The following is a 22,846-nucleotide window of genomic DNA, read 5'->3' as shown; positions in this document are numbered from 1 at the left end:
CTGCTGAGCCTCATGAAATCTTGCATCAGGTTAGCTTAGTTGCTATCTTTGCAGCTCAAGGAACTGTCAGGTTCCGGATTAGCAGGGGAAAAGAAAACCCCAGCCAACGGTGTGGAGCTTGTTGTAGAGATTTTACCTTCCCCACTCTGGCACGTTCCAACCATCACCCAGTGCAGTTTCAGTGCAATATTGTCAGCTCTAAACTATTTTTCAGGGTTGAAAGAAATATAAAAATAAAATTATCTACTGTATTTTAAAATGCATATGTCCTTCAAATGAAAAGCATAAATTAATTTGAAGCAGAGCAACTAATAAAGCATAATTCAAATATTTTTAAAATGGTTCTTCTTAAAAGCCAAATAAGTTAGTGAGGAAGAAGCAGAACTCTGTGGACAGATCCAAGTCAGCAAATATTTTAATTTAGCTCCATCTGTTCTGGATCACTCATAATTCAGGTCTAATATTTTGCCTCCTGTTTATTAAATTCTATTTACTAACCTGACTTATATGCCCCCTTTCTGTTCCTTAAGCATCCCCCATCAACCTGATGGCCCTTTGCTAGCAAATGAACAAAGTTGCATTTTATGCCTCTTCTGGCTGTGATGCCCCCATTTCAGTCTGTGTTTAATTCCCCTGTGATGCCCCTCCAAATAAAAATTCATCTGAGCAGCTGGATGCTGGGTGCGATTTGCTCTGAGAATCTAACTGGTTCCTCTTCACATTTTTGGCAACATCAGATTTGTCACTGAGAAACTATAAATCTTACACATAAATTGTACTTTAATTTCAGGTGCCTTTCCTTCTGATTCTTTTTGGGACTTTTACCTAACATAGTTGCAGATACTGAAACTAAAAACTAAAGTTTATATGTTTTATAAAGAGAAAATAAAGCTGATGTCTTACTTGGAGGTGAAATCTATAGAAATAATTTATACAGCTTTTAGATTGCTCCTCCTTCTGCCAGTCTCTCACCTATTAGCAAATGGGGATGTCCCCCTGGGGTCTCCCTTAGATCTTCTTATAGCCACTGGCCAACTCTTCACCCGCCCTTCCCCATATCCTTACCACCCACCTCCGCTGCAACTGCCATGGCCACAAGGTGAAGTCTTTTTCAAAGGCAGCTGCATTTATTTGTTCCACCTGCTCTCCTGGTGATCCACACAGGACATCCAAAGCTCTCCAGCTCTCCAACTTTTCTACTCCACCTGTGAAGCCTCCCCGGACAAAAGCACCAGGACACGAGACCCCAAAGGTCTCCCAAACCTTTGCAAGGAAGCCCATTTGCTCTTGCTTGTTCCATCATTTCATCATGTGGAAGGAATTTCCTTGTTTACTTATCCCGCAGCACCAAACAAGCATGCAAAAAGGGATCCAAATCCTCCCCTTCATCAGCCTTACGTCTCTTTAGCCAATGCTTGACAAATCTTTCAACCCAAACCGAGACAGCATCCAAGCCAAACTTCACAGATAAACAGGAAAAGTTCTGCAACCCTTCTGGCTTCTTTAAGAGGCTCCTGAACAAATATACATACAGTAACTGGACCACACTTTGAAATCACAGAGTTCTGTAGTGGCTGTGTATGTGTATCTATGTAACATGACAAAGATAAATTCCTATTACTTCTTAGTCAAGCTATCATAGACTAAAAATAAGTATTCTCCACCAACATGCAATGAAATGTCCTTTTCTACTTGATGAATTCTCAGACCACTTTAAATTTGGGAAGATTCATTTCTTTGAAATGAGGCTTTGGAAGGTCTGCTTGCTTGACCCATCACCTGCTCCAGTGCCCGATGTCTGGGTAATCTGGAAGATGACCAACACTCTCTGGACATAAATGATCTTGGGCAGAAGTCTCTGATCCAAGAGACTAATAAGGGAAGGAGGTCATAATTTGAAGTAGATGGATGGACGGCCATGATTTATTTACATTTTAGAGACATTTATTAGAGAGTTGCTCTGCTAAGGAAGTCAGTTCCCACACTGCAGGGAAAACTAACAGGACCTCTCCGGAGTAGTTGAAATACCCCAAAATAAGATTTGGGCAATGTATCAAAAATGAAACAAGCCAAGGGCACTTCTGCCAAGCTGGTTTCTGAAGTTACTTCCTAGGCCTAATCTGTCTGATACCAAGAGTGGAGAAAAAGGGCCAAGATTCTCAGAACATGAAGCAAGGGTTTGGAAGGCTCTTTCCCCTAAGAAACAAGGCTGCAGGTCTGTCCATCCTGCACTTTCTCTCTTGCATGTTCAGTGGAAGAGCGAGAGAAATGGTTCAAATCCAGACAAAGGGCTCCAGCGTGGGCTTCCTTGTAAAAAAAAGCCTGACCCACAGTGAACAGACCTGTCAAAGTGATGCCGGCTACCCTGTCGTTAAATACCCTGCCTGGAGCAACAGGGCTTGGAGCGGCTCTCATACAACCCTGTTTCCCTATTGACTCCAGACGGGCCTTGGATTTCGCCATTTCCATGATAAAATTTGCAACAGGAAATGTACCAAGCAAGAGTGCAAAAGAGAATGTGAAGGAACATGGCAGGAAAAGGAGTCCAAGTCTACCTACTGATGTGATGCTTTAAAAATAACAAGGATTGTCCAGGGGCTTAGAGCATCCTGTGTGACAGGCTCAAAAGCCCCAAGTCCAGCAGTGTGGTTGTGGAGTCAAGACTCAAATGGTCAGAGGACAACTCCTCTGAATTCAGACTCCTCTAGTTGGAACAGCGCTTTGCCGATCAGTGAAATGGAAAGTCACCACAGAGAACAGTGCCTCTTTGGCTCTGCTTTGGGAGCAGTTTATTTCAGACGTAATAAATTGGGAGGTTTTTCTGTCCCTCCATAAATCTAGGGGTAGTGCAAATGAGGGGCTGCTCATTAGGAACAAAAGAACAGGGGCTCCCTAGGCAGTGGCAGCCAGCGCTAACATTAAAGCCCTCATTAAAAGGACCTATCCTCTGTTAAACAAGAGATATAATTTAAGAACATGGTAGAAATGTGGCATCAATGGCTTTAGAAGACTGGAAGACGGGAGAGGTCCCGGAAACAGGCAATGAGAGGGGTGGGATCTGGTTTACTAACAGCGGAGGCTCCTTTGCACCCTCCTGGAACAGAGACCGCAAGAGGCAGGTGCCAGTTTGGGCTTGCAGATAAATGGCCCAGTCCACGCCAAGGGTGGGGAAGCAGAAGAGACATGCCCTCGGCCCCCTCTGGAGTTCAGTCCTAAGGGACCCCTTTTCAGGGTGCCAGAGAGAGGGGGCTGTTTCTGTGGCAGTGGGCTCTGCGGGGACCGAAAATCATCCCAGAGGATTCTGTTCTCACCATCATTCAACAAAGCTGCCATTCCTGTCAGTGTCTTCCCATCACTAGGATAAGTCCCATTACGTAACTCTTTGGTAGAGATTGGCAAGGAGGGCACAGGTTGCTTTTGCCCATGCACTGCCCCTTCAGCTGAAATGCACCCCTTGCAAAGCAAGCCTCCCAGCAAAGGTCTTCCAACCCACTTGGCTGCTCCCCTGTGCAGCCCCTGCAGAGAGTTTCATTCACCAGAAGGCTACACCTGCAGAACCATGAAATATAAGTGGTGGCCTGGAAGAAGGGTCACTTTAAATCGCCTGGATTGCTGAAAAGGACATAAGCATCTGTCTGTAAGTTAACTAACCTAATGAATCCACCATGTATCTATTTCCCATTATGTCCCATTAAGTTTAATGGGATTGATTTCTGGTTAGGTAAAATGGAATTTGCAAAGTTACAGAACATTTGAGTAAGTACATAGCAGCAGGAAATAACTTGTACACTTTTATCTCAGCAGTTTCCTTTAGTAATGCTGGGTGATAGACATACTTTACCTTTTAATTCTATACAAGCTACATTTTTATGGGGCGCATTTGAATATTTATGATTTGCAGTGTCATATTCAGTACTTATTAAGATAGTTGCCTTCCCAGGTTTTTGTGAACAGGTATGGGTTATAAATCAAAATCAATAAATGCACAAAGAGCAGGAAAATTCTATGATCAACTGGTCTTAAAATAGGGTAACATGACGCATCATCACAACCAGAGTTTCAGCATTTTTATCTTACTCTACCCGTAAGGAAGTAGTTCAAGTAAATTAGAAGTAGAAATTAGAACTGCTAATCAAGCAACTCCACTGGGTTTCTAGGCTTCCATTTTTGTTCTGCCGGAAGGAGACCTGCAGAAGCCCCCAGGCAATGCATTGCTGGAAGAGGTGCCCTGGGGCCCCTGCCTGGCCAGAGAGCCCACAGAAAGGGCAAACCCCCCAATCGACCTGCCCAGAAAGGGGAGAGATACATGGGAAGGGGCAACAGCCAGAAGAGGCCTTTCCTTGGTCCAGGATTTACAAAACTAATTCAAGGGCCTATATTCATACATATAGGCATACACACACACACACACACACAGACACACACACACACATATGGGGGGAGGTGTGTCTGGTCTCTTGAAGGCCATAAAAGCAACCAAGTTCTTGGCGCTTTATGAAGCACATCTTTGCCAGAGATCCAGGCTCTCAAAACCAAGGAAAGGTGCCCCTGGCAGGAGGGAGAAACCTTTGGCACAATGGCTACTTTGTGGCCCTAATAATGACCCTCTCCAGCCAAATGCCATTTGCTGTCCTTTTTGCATGTGAGACATTTTTTGAAGCAAGCTGTTCTCATTTCCCTCGATGGACAGAAAGATATCGGTCACCTCCCTTCAAAACTCCCCCTCCTCTAAAAGTGGAGCTCTGCTCCTTAATCCTGCACCCTTTCACAGTTAGTAAGGGAGGGCCAAGATTTCTGCAGGCTTTGAACGAAGGGAGCCCAGTCCCAAGCCAGAGCCCAGTAAGAGTGGCTAATTCTTAGTCCAGGCCCAAGGCTGCCACCTTCTCTGTCCTAAAACTTTTCTGGAGGAGAAGCCCTCGAAAAAGGCATCCACCCTACGTCTTCCCAGGTTTGTGTTCTGTCGCTTTCTCCCACTGGCAATCGGGGTCCAAGAGAGACTTCTGGCTGTGCCTGACCTTCCCAAGGCCTCCTCTGGCCAGACCCTGTGCTGCCCAGAAGAGGCCTCCTGCTCAATTAGAGGGTCTCCCGTGGGCCCCTCACTAAGATGCGCCCTTTGCTAAGGCACAGGTGCAGCACGCAAAGCCCCTTGAGAAATCGTCCCTCTGGCCTACAATCTATCAGACAGTTGCACTAGGTGAGGAAATCATGCCAACGTTCATTCCCCCCTTTTAACAGCTCCAATACAGTGTACAACGTGGCTCACTCACCTGGGTTTTGAGGCCAAGAATATTTCCCTAAGAGGGGCCAGCGGGCAGCAGAACAGCAGCAGAGAGGTCTGGGGCTGCGTTCCTCCCCTTCAGACAGGAGCACCAGGTGGGTGGACTGGAGCCTTTGGGGATGCAGTCCGTGACCTGTAGCCCCCAAGGAGTGGAAGGATGGCCAGGGAACCAACTTTCAGCCCCTCTTCATTCCGGGTCCCAGCCTCACCGGATGCCCTGGAGCCTTGCCAGAGCTGAGTACCACCCCAGGTTCCCCCCCCCCCGCTCCAGAGCAGCTGCGTTGCGGCCACACAGACCTACCAGCCTGTCGGCAAGCGCTCCGTTGGCCTTGGACACCAAGGAGAATCCTGTCCCAGCCACTCGAAGGGTCACTTTTGTTTCGGGAAAGATCAGGGAGAAAGCCTCACTGTTCCAGAGCATCATTTACATGCTGGGATAACGAAGTCCCAAAATGTCTTCAAAGGCTCCATTTCCCACTTTTAACTCATGACCAGCAGGACTCTTTGTGAAGCTTCCTGAAATGGGCATTCTGAGCCTCGTTCAAACAAAAGAGTTGTGAATTCATTAAACTATTTAATTATGCCGTGTTATTTTGGACCATTAGCCAGCATGCAGTCAATAAAGCCATGGGATGGTCTTTCCCCAGAAGACCCCCTGGCCATTTCCAGTCTTTATTCCGTGACAAGGGAGCCCTCCATCTCCACTCCCCACTCCGCCATCGCCACCCCACCATTATTGGCCAGCTGCCCAGTCCTGGCTTTGCCAGGAAAAGCCCAGATTCCTCCCCCCCCATGTTAACTCAGGAATGCGGGGGGGGGGGGCTCCTCCCCATCCAACTGAACCTCAAAGCCTCCCAAGCAGCCGCAGCTGCGTCTCACTTGGCAGCCAGGCACAGGAAAGAAATCAGCTTCTTTTTTATACTCTAGTAAATTTGCCTTTTACATCTCTGTCTTCTCAGATGGGCTTGTTATTGAGCTCACTGTCCACAAATTCCATTGATCTCAGGCTGTGACTCAATCCATATGCCCGTGCCTGACACCAGCACAGCAAGCAAGCAATACAAATCCTGTTCAGGCTACAAACTTATTGATTGTATAGATTTCTCCCAAAGTTGTGATAATGATATATCATTGTTAAATTTGGTAGAACAAACTGCTTTCCCAATCTGTCAATGCAAGCATGACAACCAATTCACAGCCTGGTTGCATTCCTTCCTCTGAAGGGCGGCAATGGCTGGCAAAGGCTGCTGCCCAGGGTGGCTGATGGATGCGGTCCTCCCGGTGGCCTCTCCTGACCTGGGGCACCTCTTGGCCCAGACTGCCTGCTCTTCTCTTCCTTTATAGGGGAATCTGCTGATCAGCTGCGTTAAACAGGCCGTGTGCTTCTAAAAGTCTGCTTTCTAGTCCTTCCAAGTTCAGCCCCAATACATGGAAGGTGGCCTGACAGTTACCGATCATAAACCATTTCTCCTGGTCCTGGCCTACACCTCTGAACAAGTCACATCCAGGAGCCACAGCAGCTCTTCTCTCAGTCCCCGCCTCCAGAGAAAAGGTTGCAGGTACATAGTAAAAATCACTTCAAGTTTTACTTGCTGCTCCTCCTCCAATGTTAAGACACCTGGAATCACCTCGATGTGTGTGGGCAACCATATAAATTTGTCTAATAAAAAATAATAAATAAAATAAACAAGGATAGCCGTTCCTGGAGGGATGTTCTGAAACAGGTAGAGGAAGAGACATTCAAATATTCCATTGGCACTCTTTTTGCTGGAATTTATTTCCTTCCTTTCTTTCAAGGCAGTCATTCCCACCTCTCTGGCCTGCTTACTGGCCTTTTCTTTCTTCTCTCCATTGTGGGGAGGGGAACTCCTTGCTCTGTGGGATGGCATCCACCTTTCAAGCCCCTTTTCAATGCAGACCACCCAGCCTCTGCAGAGATTAGCTGAGGGCACTGCTCTCCCACTGGGCAATTTCCACACCCTGCTTATCATTAGTTATCAAATTCATGAAGACTTGGGAAAAGAAACATGCTTTTTAAGCAGGATAAAAACTGTCTTAATTCTCAGGCATCTGTGCTCCAAAACCAGTGCCCTTTCCTTCCCCTGCTGTGGAACTCCCAGCTTGACGGCTCCATGCTGGAAGGGCTCCTGCGTTGCCTTTGCTCTTGCCTGGACCTGGAATCACCCTTCCGCAGGAACGTGAAAAATTCAAGCCAAGGGCTGGCTCTCTGGATCCGGTGCCCTTCAACCCGTGAGCAGGGCCTCCTTCCCCACATGAAGGGAGCTTTTTCAAAGGCCACCCACAGAAGCCCAGCAATTAGTCATCCCTTGGCATCAAAGCCTCTCTACGGCTGGCTTCTTTGTTTTTGTAGGGAGCTCTGGAGACACCCTGCTAGTCTGCGCCCCTGGAAGGAGGCAGGCAAAAGGATGGGGGCCCAGAAGGAGAAGGATCTCCTCTCCTCTCTTCCCTCCCTTCCCACCTCAGCCCGGATTGAGGTGAAGCCCTGCCACAAGCCCTCTATTCGTCAAGGAGGCTGTGACAAAAAAGGAAAGAAAGGTGCCCCAAAGAACCAGACTGGAAGAGACCGTCCTTGCCTCAGTGCTCTGGGCTCCAGCAACTGTCTTCAAAAAGTAAGGGAATGATAGGTTTGTGGAAGTCTCTTTCCCTTCCTAAGGAAAAGCATTAGGTTGAAAGTGAAGGCATATTTGCTTATAGGGTTCTTCGGTGGGGGGGAATCTTACACTGTTTATTATAGGAGGCAACCCCACCCCCACCCCGTTTTCCCTTCTTTTTGTAGGAATAGCATGCTTCTATGTCTAAGACCGGCAAAAGAGGAAAAAGCGAAGAGGAAAAAGCACAAACAATTGAGTTAAAGCAAAATGTATTTTGGAAGGCACTGCACTGCTTTCTACATCCCAGTGCCTCCCTAATGGAAAATCCAACAAACACTGTGGTCACAAACAGAAACTGAAAGGAGAATGCACCAACAACAGCCAAATCAGCAATCACTGATAGGTTGCTACATTTTTACAGACATTTAAGAAATGGACGAATGTCCCCAGGTTTCCAATACATGAAGCGGATTGTCTGAATTTATTGTCTGTCTTTCTTCTTTGTGGTGTAAGGTCTGACTGTGTCATTACACAAACACCAGACAAGAAGGTGCTGCCGAGGGACTCGGCTTAAAAGTTTGGCCAAGAAAAGCACCTTTCAAACTACTAATAATGTATGTAATCCCAGGGCGGCACCACCCCACGGTCCCCCCAGTTTTGGAGGAGGAGATACTTTCTTCCCTTAGGATCAACGATGGAGACAGCTGGTTTGAAAGAGGCTGCATAATGTTGCATACAAACAATTTGCAGAATTAAAAACAGTCATTCTTATTTAGGGTGATAAACCCTCCACACTCATAAATGGCCTTCCCTGACCCGTTGCTCCACCCCTCCTTGAAAGTCATGAGCTCCTTCTTCACATTGTACCCCCTCGGTGGGTGTCTCTTGCCAACCATGCCCTGTCCCATGAGGGCCAGGGCATTCCTTCTGCCACTTGCACCCATGCCAAGGGCACTGGGCCCAAGGTAGTTCCAGAGCACCTGGGGGTCTCCCTATGGAGCCTTTGGCGACTGCTGTCAGCAGCTGCAAGCACAGGGGTGGAGCAGGTGGTGAGCTTCTGCTTCCTAGATTTGGCCAATATTGCATTCCACTTAATTCCTACATATGTTCTGACACAGTATACACTCATCTGCTAACAGCTGTGCATACAGAACACATGTGTTCTTGCGGTTTACAGTGACTGGCATAAAAAAGTGCTGGCAGTTAAAGGGAATTGGTTATGCTTGAAAAACTTCCTACACAAATTTTGTTTATTTGGGCATCCTATGGTTTTCCCTTGACCCACATGCCATAGATATTCTCAAGGACAATTTTGAGGAATAAATATTGCCAATGCCCTCAAGTCTGCCAGCAATTTCAACTCTGGTGCATAAGGACAGAAGAGAGGAGGGACAAGAAGACATTTCCATCTGCTCTAGAACCAGGATACCGTTGCTGTGTGAGCAGCAAGTTTCTTTTTGCAATCCCAGAGGTTCCTTCTAGCTTTTGCCCCCATGGACTATCCTTGCTCTCCGGCTTCGGGGTCTGCAGTCCTGGCTGAGAGCCTGCTTGCTTCGGGCCCTGGAGCTGCTGGATCACAATGGAGAGGTTTGTGCCCCTCTCGGCTCCCAGGTAGAATCCCTGCTTCTTGAAAGGGGCAACAGCCTGCCTGTGCTCATCCAAAGATGGTTTTCCCCCCCTCACTTGACACCCAGAATATTATGGGGAGCTGAGGAAGAAAAGGAATCCACGCTTGGAAATTAATCGTGTCAGGCTGTCTTCATATATCAAGCTAATCTGAAAGGGCTTTAATTTTAATAAAGGATAGAAAAGGTTTCTTTGCTAGATGAAACTTGCAATTGTCATTCATATATTGTTTATAAGGTGCTCATCTCCTTAGTGTTTTTTTGTTTTTGATTTTGTATACTAGTTAGCAGCGAAGACTTGTCTGCATGTATCAGAAAGAATAAAGAGCAAAATGTCCTTAGCTGTCAGTTTTAATAAGGGAAGTCAATGTGCCTCCATTCAGGTTAAATATTGCCCTGTCACATTTCAATAGAGTCAACAGAATTTTTAAAGAAAACTCAAAAGCACAGTGTGTGCAAAAAAGAAAAAATATCTTCCTTGTCACTGAATGTCAAAGCCCCGTTTTATTTGTGAGGGAGGGGAGGGGGGAGGTAGGACAGAAATTTCTTTTGTAAAATGAGAAAAATTACTGCTCATAATTGGTGCTGACATGAAAAGGGGCTCTTTTTGTGAGAAAGACAAAGAAAATCTCTAATTTAATAATCACCTGCAAAGTGTTATTGTGATGGGAACAAAACATACACCAAGTCATCTCTTTTAATCAACTATCTCATTCTTAACCAATCCCGGCATTTCCTGAGGCTTTGGCACACGGGGAACCTTGGCGTGAACCAGGCAGAGAAGGGGCCCTTGGGAGAGAGGCTGCCAAGGAGGCGCCTGGCACTCCACCATGCAGCCCAGGGGCCTTCCTTTCTCCGTAAGGCCACACGCTCAGGAGCCAGGCTTCTTCACACCAGGCCCAAAAAAATCCTAAAACCCCCAACTATCAACTTTTCATATTTCAATGTTAAAATAGTACTTACTATGTTCAGAACTAACCACTTTAAGGCAATAATAATTATTTATGCAATATTAATAAGTAAATTATGTCCTGATATAAGTCAATATTGATATATTGATATAAATGCATATAATTTGCATGTATATTTCTAGAACTTTGTATTACTTGGTATATTGTTAAATCAAATAAGTAAATAAATCACCAGATGTAATTCAAAATGCTTGTGCTGTATTAACACACAAAATAGTGGGGAGGGATAATAATACATTATTTGGGAAACTGCTTTCAATTTTCTCTTGCCTCTGAAGACTATTCAGCATGCCTGAGTCAAAAAGAATTGTTGAACTTGTGTTTTTTTGGACTGAACAAAAGAAGAGGACTCTTCACCAGGCTGCCCTTCATCCAGCCTGGCAGCTTTTGAAGGGGATCCCCTTGCCTGGCACCCACAAAGGGGTCCATACCACGCTTCCCCAGATCTTACAAAAAGGATTTTCCCCATTTGTGATCCAGTTTCACTTGTGCAAACTGGACATTGTTCCTGAAATTGACTGTTTTTAAATGGAAGCTGAGGGGCTCAATCCGGTCCTTGTGGACAGGTGCCAAGAGAAAGCCTGACCTCGTGTTATGGCTTATTTGAATCGTGGTTTGTTGAGCAAGCCTCACGAGTAGAATTAACGCAAAATTAACAGGCTATGTGAATGTGGGTGGGGGATTCTACTAGCTTTTACTTTCTTTCCTCCCACCTATTTAATAAAAATATTTACATTGTTTTAATAGTTTGTATTATTATTTAAGCTGTGTTGAAATGCTCCTCCATATGAGGCAGCACAGAAATTTATTAACAAAGTGAATGTGTGAAGCCAGATGGTCCCACTGGGGCTCAGAGTGAGGAATGAGCCCAGCCGCTGGATTTGGACCGGTTCCTTTTGTCCAGTCCTGGATGGTTGGGACAAAGTGAGACCAGAATTTTGGGAGAGCTGCAGCAGAAAGCCCAGCTCAGGGCAACTTTCCTTCCCTGGGTCTTCAGCTCCACCTGGTGATGGTGCACGGGCAGGACCAGAACCAGAACCAGAACCAGAACCACTCACAGCCAGAGACAGTCCCTAAGGGACTTTGTAGCCACCCCACCTCACAAGCGTGAGGAGAAGTTATAGGAAGAAACAGCATCTGCATCATTTTGAACCTCTAGAGGAGAAGCAGAATATGAGTCTAACCAATAAATCAATACATACACTTTGGAAGACAATACCTAGCTTAGGTTCTGGGAAGCCTTCGACCAAATTAAAATTGGATAAAACATCAAGAAGCTGACCAGAGTCCCAGTCTATAAAACATCTTAAGACAAATGGAACCACTGCAAGAAAGACAAACTGGAAGGCCCCAAAATGTTCCTTTTGGCCTCTTTAAAATCCAGGTCACTCACCAGTCCCTGTTTTACAAGCCACTTACAGGACACCAACACCACACATTGGAAACAGGCCTGTTTTCATAACCATTTCTGAGCCTTAATCTGTGAAGCTAAACCCTGCAGGGTATGACATGGAAAAGAGGAAGAGCAGAAAAACGTCCTAGGGCAGGTGCTCACTCCATGGCATGTGCTCTGAAGAAGCCTGGAAATAAGTCAAGTGGCTTCCCATCCCTTGACAAAATCAAATCTGCCCCTCTCATTTGTTCCCTGCCTGGCAAAGCCCGCCCACCAAAGGCACTCGGCTGGGGCCTTTGTGGCCACTCCTACATACCTTCTCCACTCTACTCCTCCTCCTTTTCCTCTTCTCTGGTGAATCAGTAATCCCTGCCCTGGGGGTGCCACTGGGCCCACGAGACACTTCAGGCAACCTGAGCCCCATGGCTCTTCTTCCTACAAGAGAATGATGCTCCTGATAGGAGGCCTCAGCATTCGAGCTGCTTGGAGTGCTGGGACGAGAATGATGCTTCAGGAACAACTGCCCTTAGATGAGGGGGTGGGAAGACCTGGGAAGAGCACTTTGAGCTAACTAAGTTGCCATGGTCAGCACTCAAAAACAAGATGAAGCCATTACGAAAAGTGCTAGGTCTGTTGAATAAAAGCACCGGCCTCAGGAGCAATTTCTTACCACAATCCAGCATTGGGGGTACCTGAACAACCCACCTAGAGCCACCTCTAGGTGAGATGGGTGGCATATAACTCTAATAAATCAATCAATAAACTGTTTATCTGAGCAGAATGGGAACCAGTGATGAAATCCAATTTTTTTTTACTACCGGTTCTGTGGGCGTAGCTTGGTGTTGCTTGGTGAGCGTGGCTTGATGGGTGTGGCAAGGGAAGGATACTGCAAAATCTCCATTCTCACCCCACTCCAGGGGAAGGATACTGCAAAATCCCCATTCCCTCCCCACTCCTAGGGGAAGGATATTGCAAAATCTTCATTCCCACTCCACTCTGGGGCCAGCCTGAAGTGGTATTTGCTGGTTCTCTGAACTACTCAAAATTTCCGCTACCGGTTCTCCGAACTGCTCAAAATTTCTGCCACCGGTTCTCCAGAACCTGTCAGAACCTGCTGGATTTCACCCCTGATGGGAACCCCATCTCAGAACAAACTGACTGGTCATGCAAATTTAGTAATTATTTTAAGGGATCTTAGCAGCACAAAACTTGAGTCGTGCATTAAAAAAAAGAATCAAACCTCAAAACGATCTTGAGGTCTTAGATAGGCTACAAATAACAGGATAATAGAGTAATAAATCCTTGACATAGAAGAAAGAAACGAAATGTACAGCCTAGAATCAGGAATCCTTGGCAATAGTATCACTATTTGTAAACAAGATCTTAGAACTGCATTCTATCTCATGTTTAATGTGAGTCAGCAGCATGGACGACTGTAATTTTAGGTACCTTCCACAGAAGTGTCATTTCCAGATCCTGGAATGCAACAGTTTCATTATTCTGCACTGGTCAGATCTTTGTTGGATATGTTTCTGGTTCTGGGCATCATGTTTTGGGATACATACATTGAGATAAATTGGAACCTATGCATAGAGGAGCAAGGAGAGTATTCACAGAACTCTGTAAGGAGAAACCAAAAGATGTATTTCGCTTTTTAAAAAGATATCTGAGCGGGATGCTAGCACTTTTTAACTATATAAAGGGGTAATACGCAGAGGAAGGTTGACGTATCTTCTCTAATATTTCAAGCGCCGGACACAGAATAATTTTCTTAAGTTCCACCACAACAGATTCTGCTTAAATGTCAGGAAAACATTTTATGGTAGAGCAATTCAGCAATGCAACCAATTACTGAAGCAGGTGTGAAGCCCCTTCACTAGATACCTTCAGGCAGAGTCCAGCCAGTCCTCTGTAAGAACACTTTCATCTGGATCCCAGCACTGACAGTTTTAAATGGTCCATTTCAGCCATATGATTCTCTGGATCTCTGGACATACCCTCAAGATTCCTCACCTGCTACCTAGCCAAAGAAGAAGGATAAACTGTGGGTGTTCGAAGGGAGACTTCCAGGTCCCCTAGTTAGCATGCCAGATTGTTCAATGCCAAATCTTAACGACTACACTTTCTCAAAATACATCTCACCAGGCATTTCTTTACTGTATATTTTCACTTCATTCTGACATCGCCCTATGCAGATAATTTAGCTCTGGTAATTTAATCCCTATAAGCCACTATGCATTAATCTTTAAAAGGCCCCTGTTGCATCTGTTAACCCAAAGGGCATAACATCACGATACCATGATACTTTGTGACATACAAAAGTAGTTTTTAATTTGTGCTCATTATCAAAGCCATTTTACCACAGCTGTTCTAAGTGCAAAGTGCTCACAAATCAAAGAAAATGCAAGGCATCACTGGGGTACAAATAAATTTAAGGCTGGCATCGTTTAATGCTGCCAATTCATGTATAGAAAACATTTACTCTCTTGGCAAAACTGTGAAAATTGGTCTCTTATTACCCTTTAACAGATGTCAACTGAAGTCAGCCTCTGCCAACTTCCATTTTGACTGGCCTGTGGAATTCAGTCCTGATCTGGTCTCCCAAGGAAGAAAGGAAGGAAGGAAGGAAGGAAGGAAGGAAGGAAGGAAGGAAGGAAGGAAGGAAGGAAAAGAAAGACTGTTGCCCAAACCCCAAATACAGGCCTTGTGGACTTCAGTGGGCTCCCTCTCCTACACGCACAATTGTTTCTGATTCTGGTTTTTTTACGGTCTTAGCAGCATTTATTCATACTGCAAACTGTTTTTAGAGCCCCCGTTCTTAAGGCACCTCTCCCACCACTTTTGGAAGAAAACAAAGCATGGTTGAATCAGGATGCTTCACCATTGGTTCAGTTTGTTGGCACCCACTAAGCAAACCCTTCAGCTCAGTGGTGGTAACCATTCAAAAACTGTACAATATCTAAGGCTCTTCCCATTTCTTAGTTGTTGAAGGAAGAACAAGGCAGTTCTCAAAAGTTATTTAGGTATCAGGAGACTCTTTGAGGTGAGTTTTGATCCATGACCTCTGAAGCTCAGAGGACAGCCCTGGGTAGAAGAGCTGGTTAGTTTTCAACTCCCCTTGTAGTTCCCAGCACTGCTTTCTCACAAAGGCCTTACGACTGCCATCCTTGAATAGGTTCAAAACGGAGTGCGGTCACCTGTGGAGTTCTGTGTTGCACAGAAAAATTGGCAGCATTTTCTTGGGGATCCACTTTCTCAGTCATCTTCAACAGTTTTGAAATCAATCTCTTTATTCTTTTCCAATATCTTTCCAACCAGATAAAGCTTCTGATGAAAACTCTAATTGGGTAATTTGAGGTCAACTTCTGTCTATCATGACTCTGGGGTCAAGATAGGTCTGCCATCTGGTATTTGAAATACATTGGACGCCCCTTCCAAACTATGGTGCTCTCTATAATAAATCTCCATGATTAGCAGAATCTATTTCTCACATTTCTAATAATGCCAGGAAAGGAGTTTTATTTGGCAGTAAAACTAGTCTATTTCATTCTTAAGCTATAAAGCATACTTGTTTATTTTAAAGTGAAAGTGTATCCTTACATTGAATATGTTCAATTCAGAGCGGAACAATTATTTTAGCCAATATTAAATAAGAGCCAAAGATATCCAGCACTTATTTCACAATTGTCCCTGAAATTCCTGGAAATCCCACAAACTGAATATTATTATTATTATTATTATTATTATTATTATTATTATTATTATTATTATTATTATTATTTTATTTCTATACCGCCCTTCTCCCGAAGGACTCAGGGCGGTGTAGAGCCTATTAAAAACACAAAAATATACAGACATCAATTAAAAAATAATTAAAATTATTAAATAATTTCGGCCCAAATTAAAACCCAAAAATTTAAAACACCCAATTTAAAATCATTTACATTGACAGCCCAGCCTGGCGGAACAGCAGGGTCTTGAGGGCACAGCGAAATTTTATTTATTTTTATTTATTTTATTTTATTTTGAATTTGTATACCGCCCTTCTCCCTGAGGACTCAGGGCGGTGAACAGCCAAGTAAAAACATCAAGTACAAATATTAAAATACAGTTAAAATATACATATATAAATTTGGCCCCATTAATTAAAAACAATAAACAAAACACTTAAAAACACTTAAAAAATTAGGCCAGCCCGGCTTGCTGGAAAAGGAAGGTTTTAAGGGCGCGGCGGAAGGCACCGAGGTCTTGGATTCTCCTTATCTCTGGGGGGAGCTGATTCCAGAGGGTAGGTGCCCCCACAGAGAAGGCCCTCCCCCTGGGGGTCACCAGCCTGCACTGTTTGGCTGATGGCACCCCGAGGAGGCCCTCTCTGTGGGAGCGCACGGGTCGATGGGAGATTGTCGGTGGCAGCAGGCGGTCTCGAAGATAGCTAGGCCCTATGCCATGGAGCGCTTTAAAGGTGATAACCAACACCTTGAATTGCACCCGGAAGACCACTGGGAGCCAGTGCAGCTCGCGCAGTGGCCATAGGGATGGTGTGACAGTGGCAATTTGAAATAAGTTTTCCTGAGGAGACCATTGTAACTTTGAATTATCATTAAACAAATGCTTGTAAGTTGAGAGCTACACGTAGTAGACAATTTCTGCCTTTCAGATTCAACCTTCAACAGTAACAGAACAAGCAGGATAGAAATAAACCAGCACTCGGTATGCCTTGAGAAATGTATTCAGATATCATGATGAATATCAGAACCAAGCAAGCCAGGGCATTCCAAGAGCATGGGCACCTTTGAACTTTGCTGTTGGAGAAAACTCCTGAGAACAGACATGGACAGCCAAGAAAACAAACACCTGGATCACTGAGCAAATCCAAGCAGAGTTCTCACTGGAGACACAAATGACCAGCTCAAATTATCCTACTTTGGCTACACTACATCATGCCAAGACCCAACTCTCTGGAAAAGACTTCCAATGCTTGGAAAGATGGAAGAGAAGACGAGGGTGACCAAGAGAAAGGTGGAAGGACTCAGATATAGTGCGGATGAGTACACCATTGAGAGTCTTGAAACAACGGGCTAGGGATAGATTGTCGTGAAGAAAGCCTATTTATGTGATCACCAGGAGTCAAAAATAACTTCAAGGCACATAATCAATCAATCAATCAATCAATCAATCAATCATTCAAGCAATGCTTATAGAAAACCTGTGGTTTTCCAGCACAGAAGCTTTTTTGGGAGCAGCACTCTTCTGAGAGACTGTGGTTTGACTTCAAAACTTGTTTTATTCCTCAGAAACTATGGCTTCTGCCTGCCCTGAAAGTCATATTGAGCAAGGACTGGCTTAAGCAAGGACCTTGAGAAATCTTCAGGAGAGGACTGCTTTGAAGGATCTCCAAGAGGATGGGATGGAGGCAATATCTGGAAAAATAATAATATAAAAATCCAAAGCTGTTTTTCAAAAGGCATCTGGACTTTCTGGGGTTTTTTTCTTGAAAATGTTTTGCTTCTCATCCATGTTCTAAAGAAACTTCTTGGATGAGAAGCGAAGCTTAATATGAACAGAAGTTGCCTTCAGAAGTTGTGGGAGCTTCATCCCTGGAGGCTTTCAAGAAGAGGCTGGACTGCAGATAGGAGTATTGGAAAATACAGCTGGGAAATAGATATTTAAACTATGAACCAGTTAAAAATTAGATTTAATAAAATAGGAGAATAAACTTGAAATAAATAAAATAAAGTATTCTGCAAGTAACAAACTATAGAAGGAAATGTTGATTGTTTATGAAATGACTTTAAGAGAGGAGGAAAATACTTTTTGTCAAGATTATGGATATTAGATGTCATTTAAGAGAAGTAAAATCTAGATTTGAGGTAATGGGTTTTAGGATTGAGGAATATATATGAAATATTGATTGTTAAAATGATAAAGATTTAGATCAGTGTTTATTGTTTAGAATTTTGGGTGTAATAGTAGAATGATAAATGTTTAGAATAAGATTTTTTTTCTTTTTTCTTTCTTTTTTTTTTAAAGATGTCAATGGATAAAATTTGGAACAAAATTGATTGAGGGAATGTGAATAATTGTACTCATTTTATGCCGGACCAAACCCTTGCTCTAAAACGATGTATTTTATGTTTTATGTTTAAAAGAATTAAAAAAAATTGGAAAAAAAAAAGAAGAGGCTGGACTGCCATCTGTCAGAAATGGTGCAGGGTCTCCTGCTTGGGCGAGGGGTTGGACTAGATGACCCACGAGGTCCCTTCCAAGTCTGTTAATTTGTTAATTTGAAATGTTTTCAAAGAAATAACCAAGAAAGTCCAGTTGCCTTTTGCAAAGTGCCTTTGGGACCCCCACGACCAGGATGATGGAGCATCTCCATAGACACATAATATAAGAAGAACAATTGCATCTGCAAGAAACAGGGCTACAATCACTGAAGTTCTGTAGGTTGTATGTAGTTGAGAAAAAGAAATGTGCCTAAGAGGAGTAAGAAAAATTGGTTTTTCTCCAGGATTCCTAAAGTCAGCTGAGAACACCATGTAAACAACTCCTTTGAAATTAAAGAATTGCAAAACTCAAAGATTAAGAGCTGAAGTATTAAGTGGACTTTTCAAGCACAATGAAGTTATAAAGAGGGAAAGGCAAGGCAGAAAAGTCCCAAATGGCTTGAAAGAAGTCCATAATCTTTTCCACTAATCCAACTTTAATTATGGCCACAAATAGATAAGGTACCAGAGCATTATTTAAGGCAAAATAGAATTTGTGTAGAAATGCTCATGCTGTTTCTATCACAAATGAAAACAGTACCTGTGGAGTTTATCATTGGGGTACATGAGAAAGCTGTACTTTTACTCCAAGACTAGAGCAGTCCAGCTATTTGGGGAGGTGGGGAGGTCAGTGTTGTGAACATGGCCAGGCTTCCAAGACACACACACGCATCTGTCAAAGGGAGAGGGTCGTTCTTATACCTGTAATTCACAGCATCTTCCCCCCTGCTACCTATAGGATGCACATGTTGCTTGGAAATAATGTCTAGGGAGGTGGGAGGGAGGGAGCTGGTTCTTCTAAATAACTGCTCTTCGTCCTTTTTCTTTCTATTTAGCTGTAGCTGCCTACCTATTGGTCAGAACTTTTCTCTGCTTTTCTTCTGGGAACTCACTCACTGCATGCATTGCACACTTTCCTTCAATCTTCCGTCACAGAAGTTCTCTGTAGTAGGATGGGCTGAAACTGACCAGCTAAAGCAACCAAGGGGGCTTCTGTGGCCAAGGTGGATTACAGCCTACTCATATTGGCTCCCATGCTTGCCAAACGCTTTCCTCGGCCAATCCTTTGGCTTCACTTCATCAGATATCAACTATCTCAATGGACCTGCTCAACATACTCTGTCCCTGCTTCTGAGTTTGATGCTGAAATTCTACTTCCTGAGTTAACAGCAAGAAAATTTATAATCCCTATTCTGGTTAGTCAGCAACTGGCAGCCCCTGGCCAACCTTTGAGCTTAGTCATGTTTTGTGGGAGCCTCAGGGAATAAATATCAAAACTTTGATATTTGGAAATTGAAAAGCATCTCTGGAGGCAGCCCTGGTTAACTCCTTTGGTACCAAGTTCACCAAGAAGACTGCCTCGCATCTTCTCCACAAAGTCAGCAGGAGCCACCTGGACGTGAACTTCCAGCAAATTTTCCACAGCTGAAGGTTGGTTGGGAGCAAAGGCTCACCATCCCTTCCCAATGCAGTGGGGCTGTTAGGCAGTTTCTCTTTTCCCCAGAAGACTTGTGCTGCTTGGCTTCCTCTAGGCAATGGGGAGCCATGCTTGTTGTGGGGGGGGGGTGTCCTTCTGCCCTGATTGAAACATTTCTTGTCTTGAGTGGTGGAGCCAGTAAGGAGAACAAGTCGGGTGACACCCCGTCAGAAGAGCGTTCCTCTTCTCTCGTGGGGTCTTTTCCAATCAGACCCTGAGAATGTCTCGCGCTCCTCCTGCCCAAAAGGATAAGCCCAGTTCTGTCGTCATAGCTTTACCTGGCCCTCTAAAAGCAAGGTTCTTATTCTTGTAACTTGTTTTTTTTTTCCATCCATACCATTTTTTCCTAAGGTTATTTACATTTGTGCTTTGAGCATTCCTTTTCCTAGAAGTGTTTTTCAGGAGAGGAGAAGGAATAAGGTCAACTTGGGCCTGGGGTCCCTTCCAATTTCTCCTTTCTTCATAAATAGTAACAAAACCATGTAGCTATTTTAAATTCCAGGGATGTGTTGGGCCTAAAATGGAGGGAAAATTACATTAAAAAGAAAATCACGACTGCACTGGAGTGCCTGCTCTCCCTGTAAGACCAGGGGATTGGGATATGGCTAAAGTTAATTGCATTTCCAGATGACAAACCTCTCACCTCTGAACTGAATGGCTCTTTATAAAAGCTATCAGTAATAAACTGTAAATCTCAGCCAGGATTGCAAATAAAGGTCATCCCCTTTCACGCTGCCACTTCTTTCCCAGCCCTTATTATGTTCCTGTCTGAAGTCTCTGGCCTCCTGAAGGCACATCAGCTGTTCACAGAAGAGGGAAGGGGCTTCCCTTGCCCCAAGAGCGCAAGCTCCCAAAAGGGAGGCAGGATCCTGGAAGCAGAGGACTTCTTCAAAACAGCTTGTCCTCTTGTCCCTCTGTTTGTCATGCTAATAGGTGGGCAAGTCCATCCTTCAAAGCAGATGTTGAAGCTTCAAACCAAGCCCCCCCTCCCCCACCACAGCAACTCTACAAGGTCTCTCCAAAGTGCCCAACCTGCTGCCAATGGAGTTCAGTTCAAAACAAGCGTCCCCGGGAGCTACTTTTCTTCTATGGTTCCATTTGCATGGAGGCTTTAAAAGAGAAGGCTTGTGCCCTGCCCGCTCCCTCAGAATCCTGGATTGAAGACCTGAGCAAGAAACTGCATGGATCTTTTGCAGGCAGAGTTGTGTTCGGAAACCAGACTATGTTAGAAATGAGTCTCCCGGTGAGCGTTCTGGATTTTGTTCCATTTTCAACTGCCTTCAGATGCAAGCACCACCTCTAAATAAGCATTAGGAATTGAAAATTACATCCATACAAACACAGATCTTTTGAGAGTCTCACAAACATGGACTGTTTCTCACTTTCCGAAAGACAAAATAATTCCAATATAGCGAAATCAAAGGTTAGGACAAAATAAGTATGAAAAGATTGGGGTAGGTAGGGTGGGTGGAGAACCTGGTATGCTACTCATGTGGGATAATCACTGATTCTCTCCTCCTTTGCATTGCAAGAATGAATTGAGCTCTGTACTGTCTGCACAGAAAAGTAGCCAACCCAATCCAACCCAGCCAACCTCACGTAATTTTTAAAGTTACAGTTCAAAATAATTGGGCAACAGAATGTGCCAACCCCTTCCCCTTCCCCTTCTAGAAACACCTTAGAATTTTAAAGAATTTCTCTTCTCCCGTCTTTCTCTCACCCTCAGAGAAAGACACTTCAATGGACACTAAAGCCCTCAGAAACATATCGACTACGAATTTATTACAAAATACTGTTCAAAATAATGGCTAAAAATCTTTAGAGCAAAGGAACAAAAGCAAAAAACAAAAAACACCCCATCCCAAGTTAAAAAGAACACTTTCTTGTCCTTTATTAGCGCACTGCATTCCAACTACCATCAAAATGGGTTTAGCAGCTTTTTCACTTAAGCACCTATTTGGGGGTTTATCGCTCATCCATGAAACTTTGCTCAGGCATGAGATTTATCCTTACGGTTTTCACCCGAGCAATAGATTTAATTCTTAAATTTGAAGAATCCACTGTGGATTTCTGTAGATTTCCAACAGGCTGTTTTGGATGCTAGATCACATGGGGGATGAGCTGTAGCAATTGTATAAAGACCCCTGAACAAAACAGTCCTGCAAGGTGAAAAGGCAAGACAGTGGCAGCAAAAGCTAAAAAGAAAGAGGAAAGGGCTCCATTGCAAAAGGAATTGGAGAGCCATTTCTGCCATTCTGGCATCAGCAAGGCAAAGTTTACCAAAAAGGCCTTGACTGATGATTAATCCATTGTACAGATGCAAACAGACTTCAGACAAAAACAGACCAGGGGAAACTCCTGGGAGATAAAGAGTTAACTCTCCCCACTTTACTTTTTCACTTAACCTCTTGATATCAGCTACTGATGTAAGGAAATATGGAAATATGGCATGTCGTTTGGCCCTTGACTATTGAGTGCCCCCATAAACCTCGTGAACAAAGACTGAACCAGATGTCGCCACTTCTAGAGAGTCAAAGATGATGCCCACCAGACCCCTGTCCCAGAAGAGAGACTTGGGTATACCCCTCCCTATCTCTGGAGGTGGGGGCAGAAGCAAAGTGAGGGGAAGGAGGAGCAGAAAAAAACAGAATTCGCCTCTGCTCTGCTCTTGTCCTCCTATTTCAACCTTCTGCAACCAGTCAATTTCTGCAGAGGTTGACCCTGTGCTGATGTAAGAGAAGCCTGAAATAGGCATCTAACCCAAGCTGGCTCCTGTTTCAACTATGCCCTTGGGCTGTTTTTTAAGAAGTCACTAGTCACTGTGGCAGAGAGATTATTATTATTATTATTATTTATTTGATTTGTATACCGCCCTACTCCCGAAGGACTCAGGGCGGTGAACAGCCAAACAATAAAATACATAGATACAAAAAATGTAAGAAACCAGATAAAATTGAATTAAATAGTTTTGGCCCTGACAAATTAAAACACCCCAATAATTTGATGCATTTGAAAATGTTTTGCTCATGCAAACTTCTACAGAGAGGACAATCCAGGAGATGGGGCGCGGCAATATAATCTGGCAGTGGGAAAACACCAGCTCCAAGCCCCAGTGATTCTGCTGCAAAACAGCTTTTGCAGCTTAATTTAAGCTTCTGTTATTGGGCTTTACAGTGATCCAGTAAGCATTCCATGGGAGCTCCATCTCTATTGCTCAGTCTGCT

Source organism: Pituophis catenifer, unplaced genomic scaffold, assembly GCF_029215685.1.
Source record: "Pituophis catenifer annectens isolate HBS135680 unplaced genomic scaffold, rPitCat1.0.hap2 SCAF_13, whole genome shotgun sequence".
Lineage (NCBI taxonomy): Eukaryota > Metazoa > Chordata > Lepidosauria > Squamata > Colubridae > Pituophis > Pituophis catenifer.
Note: the sequence above shows the minus strand (reverse complement) of the source record.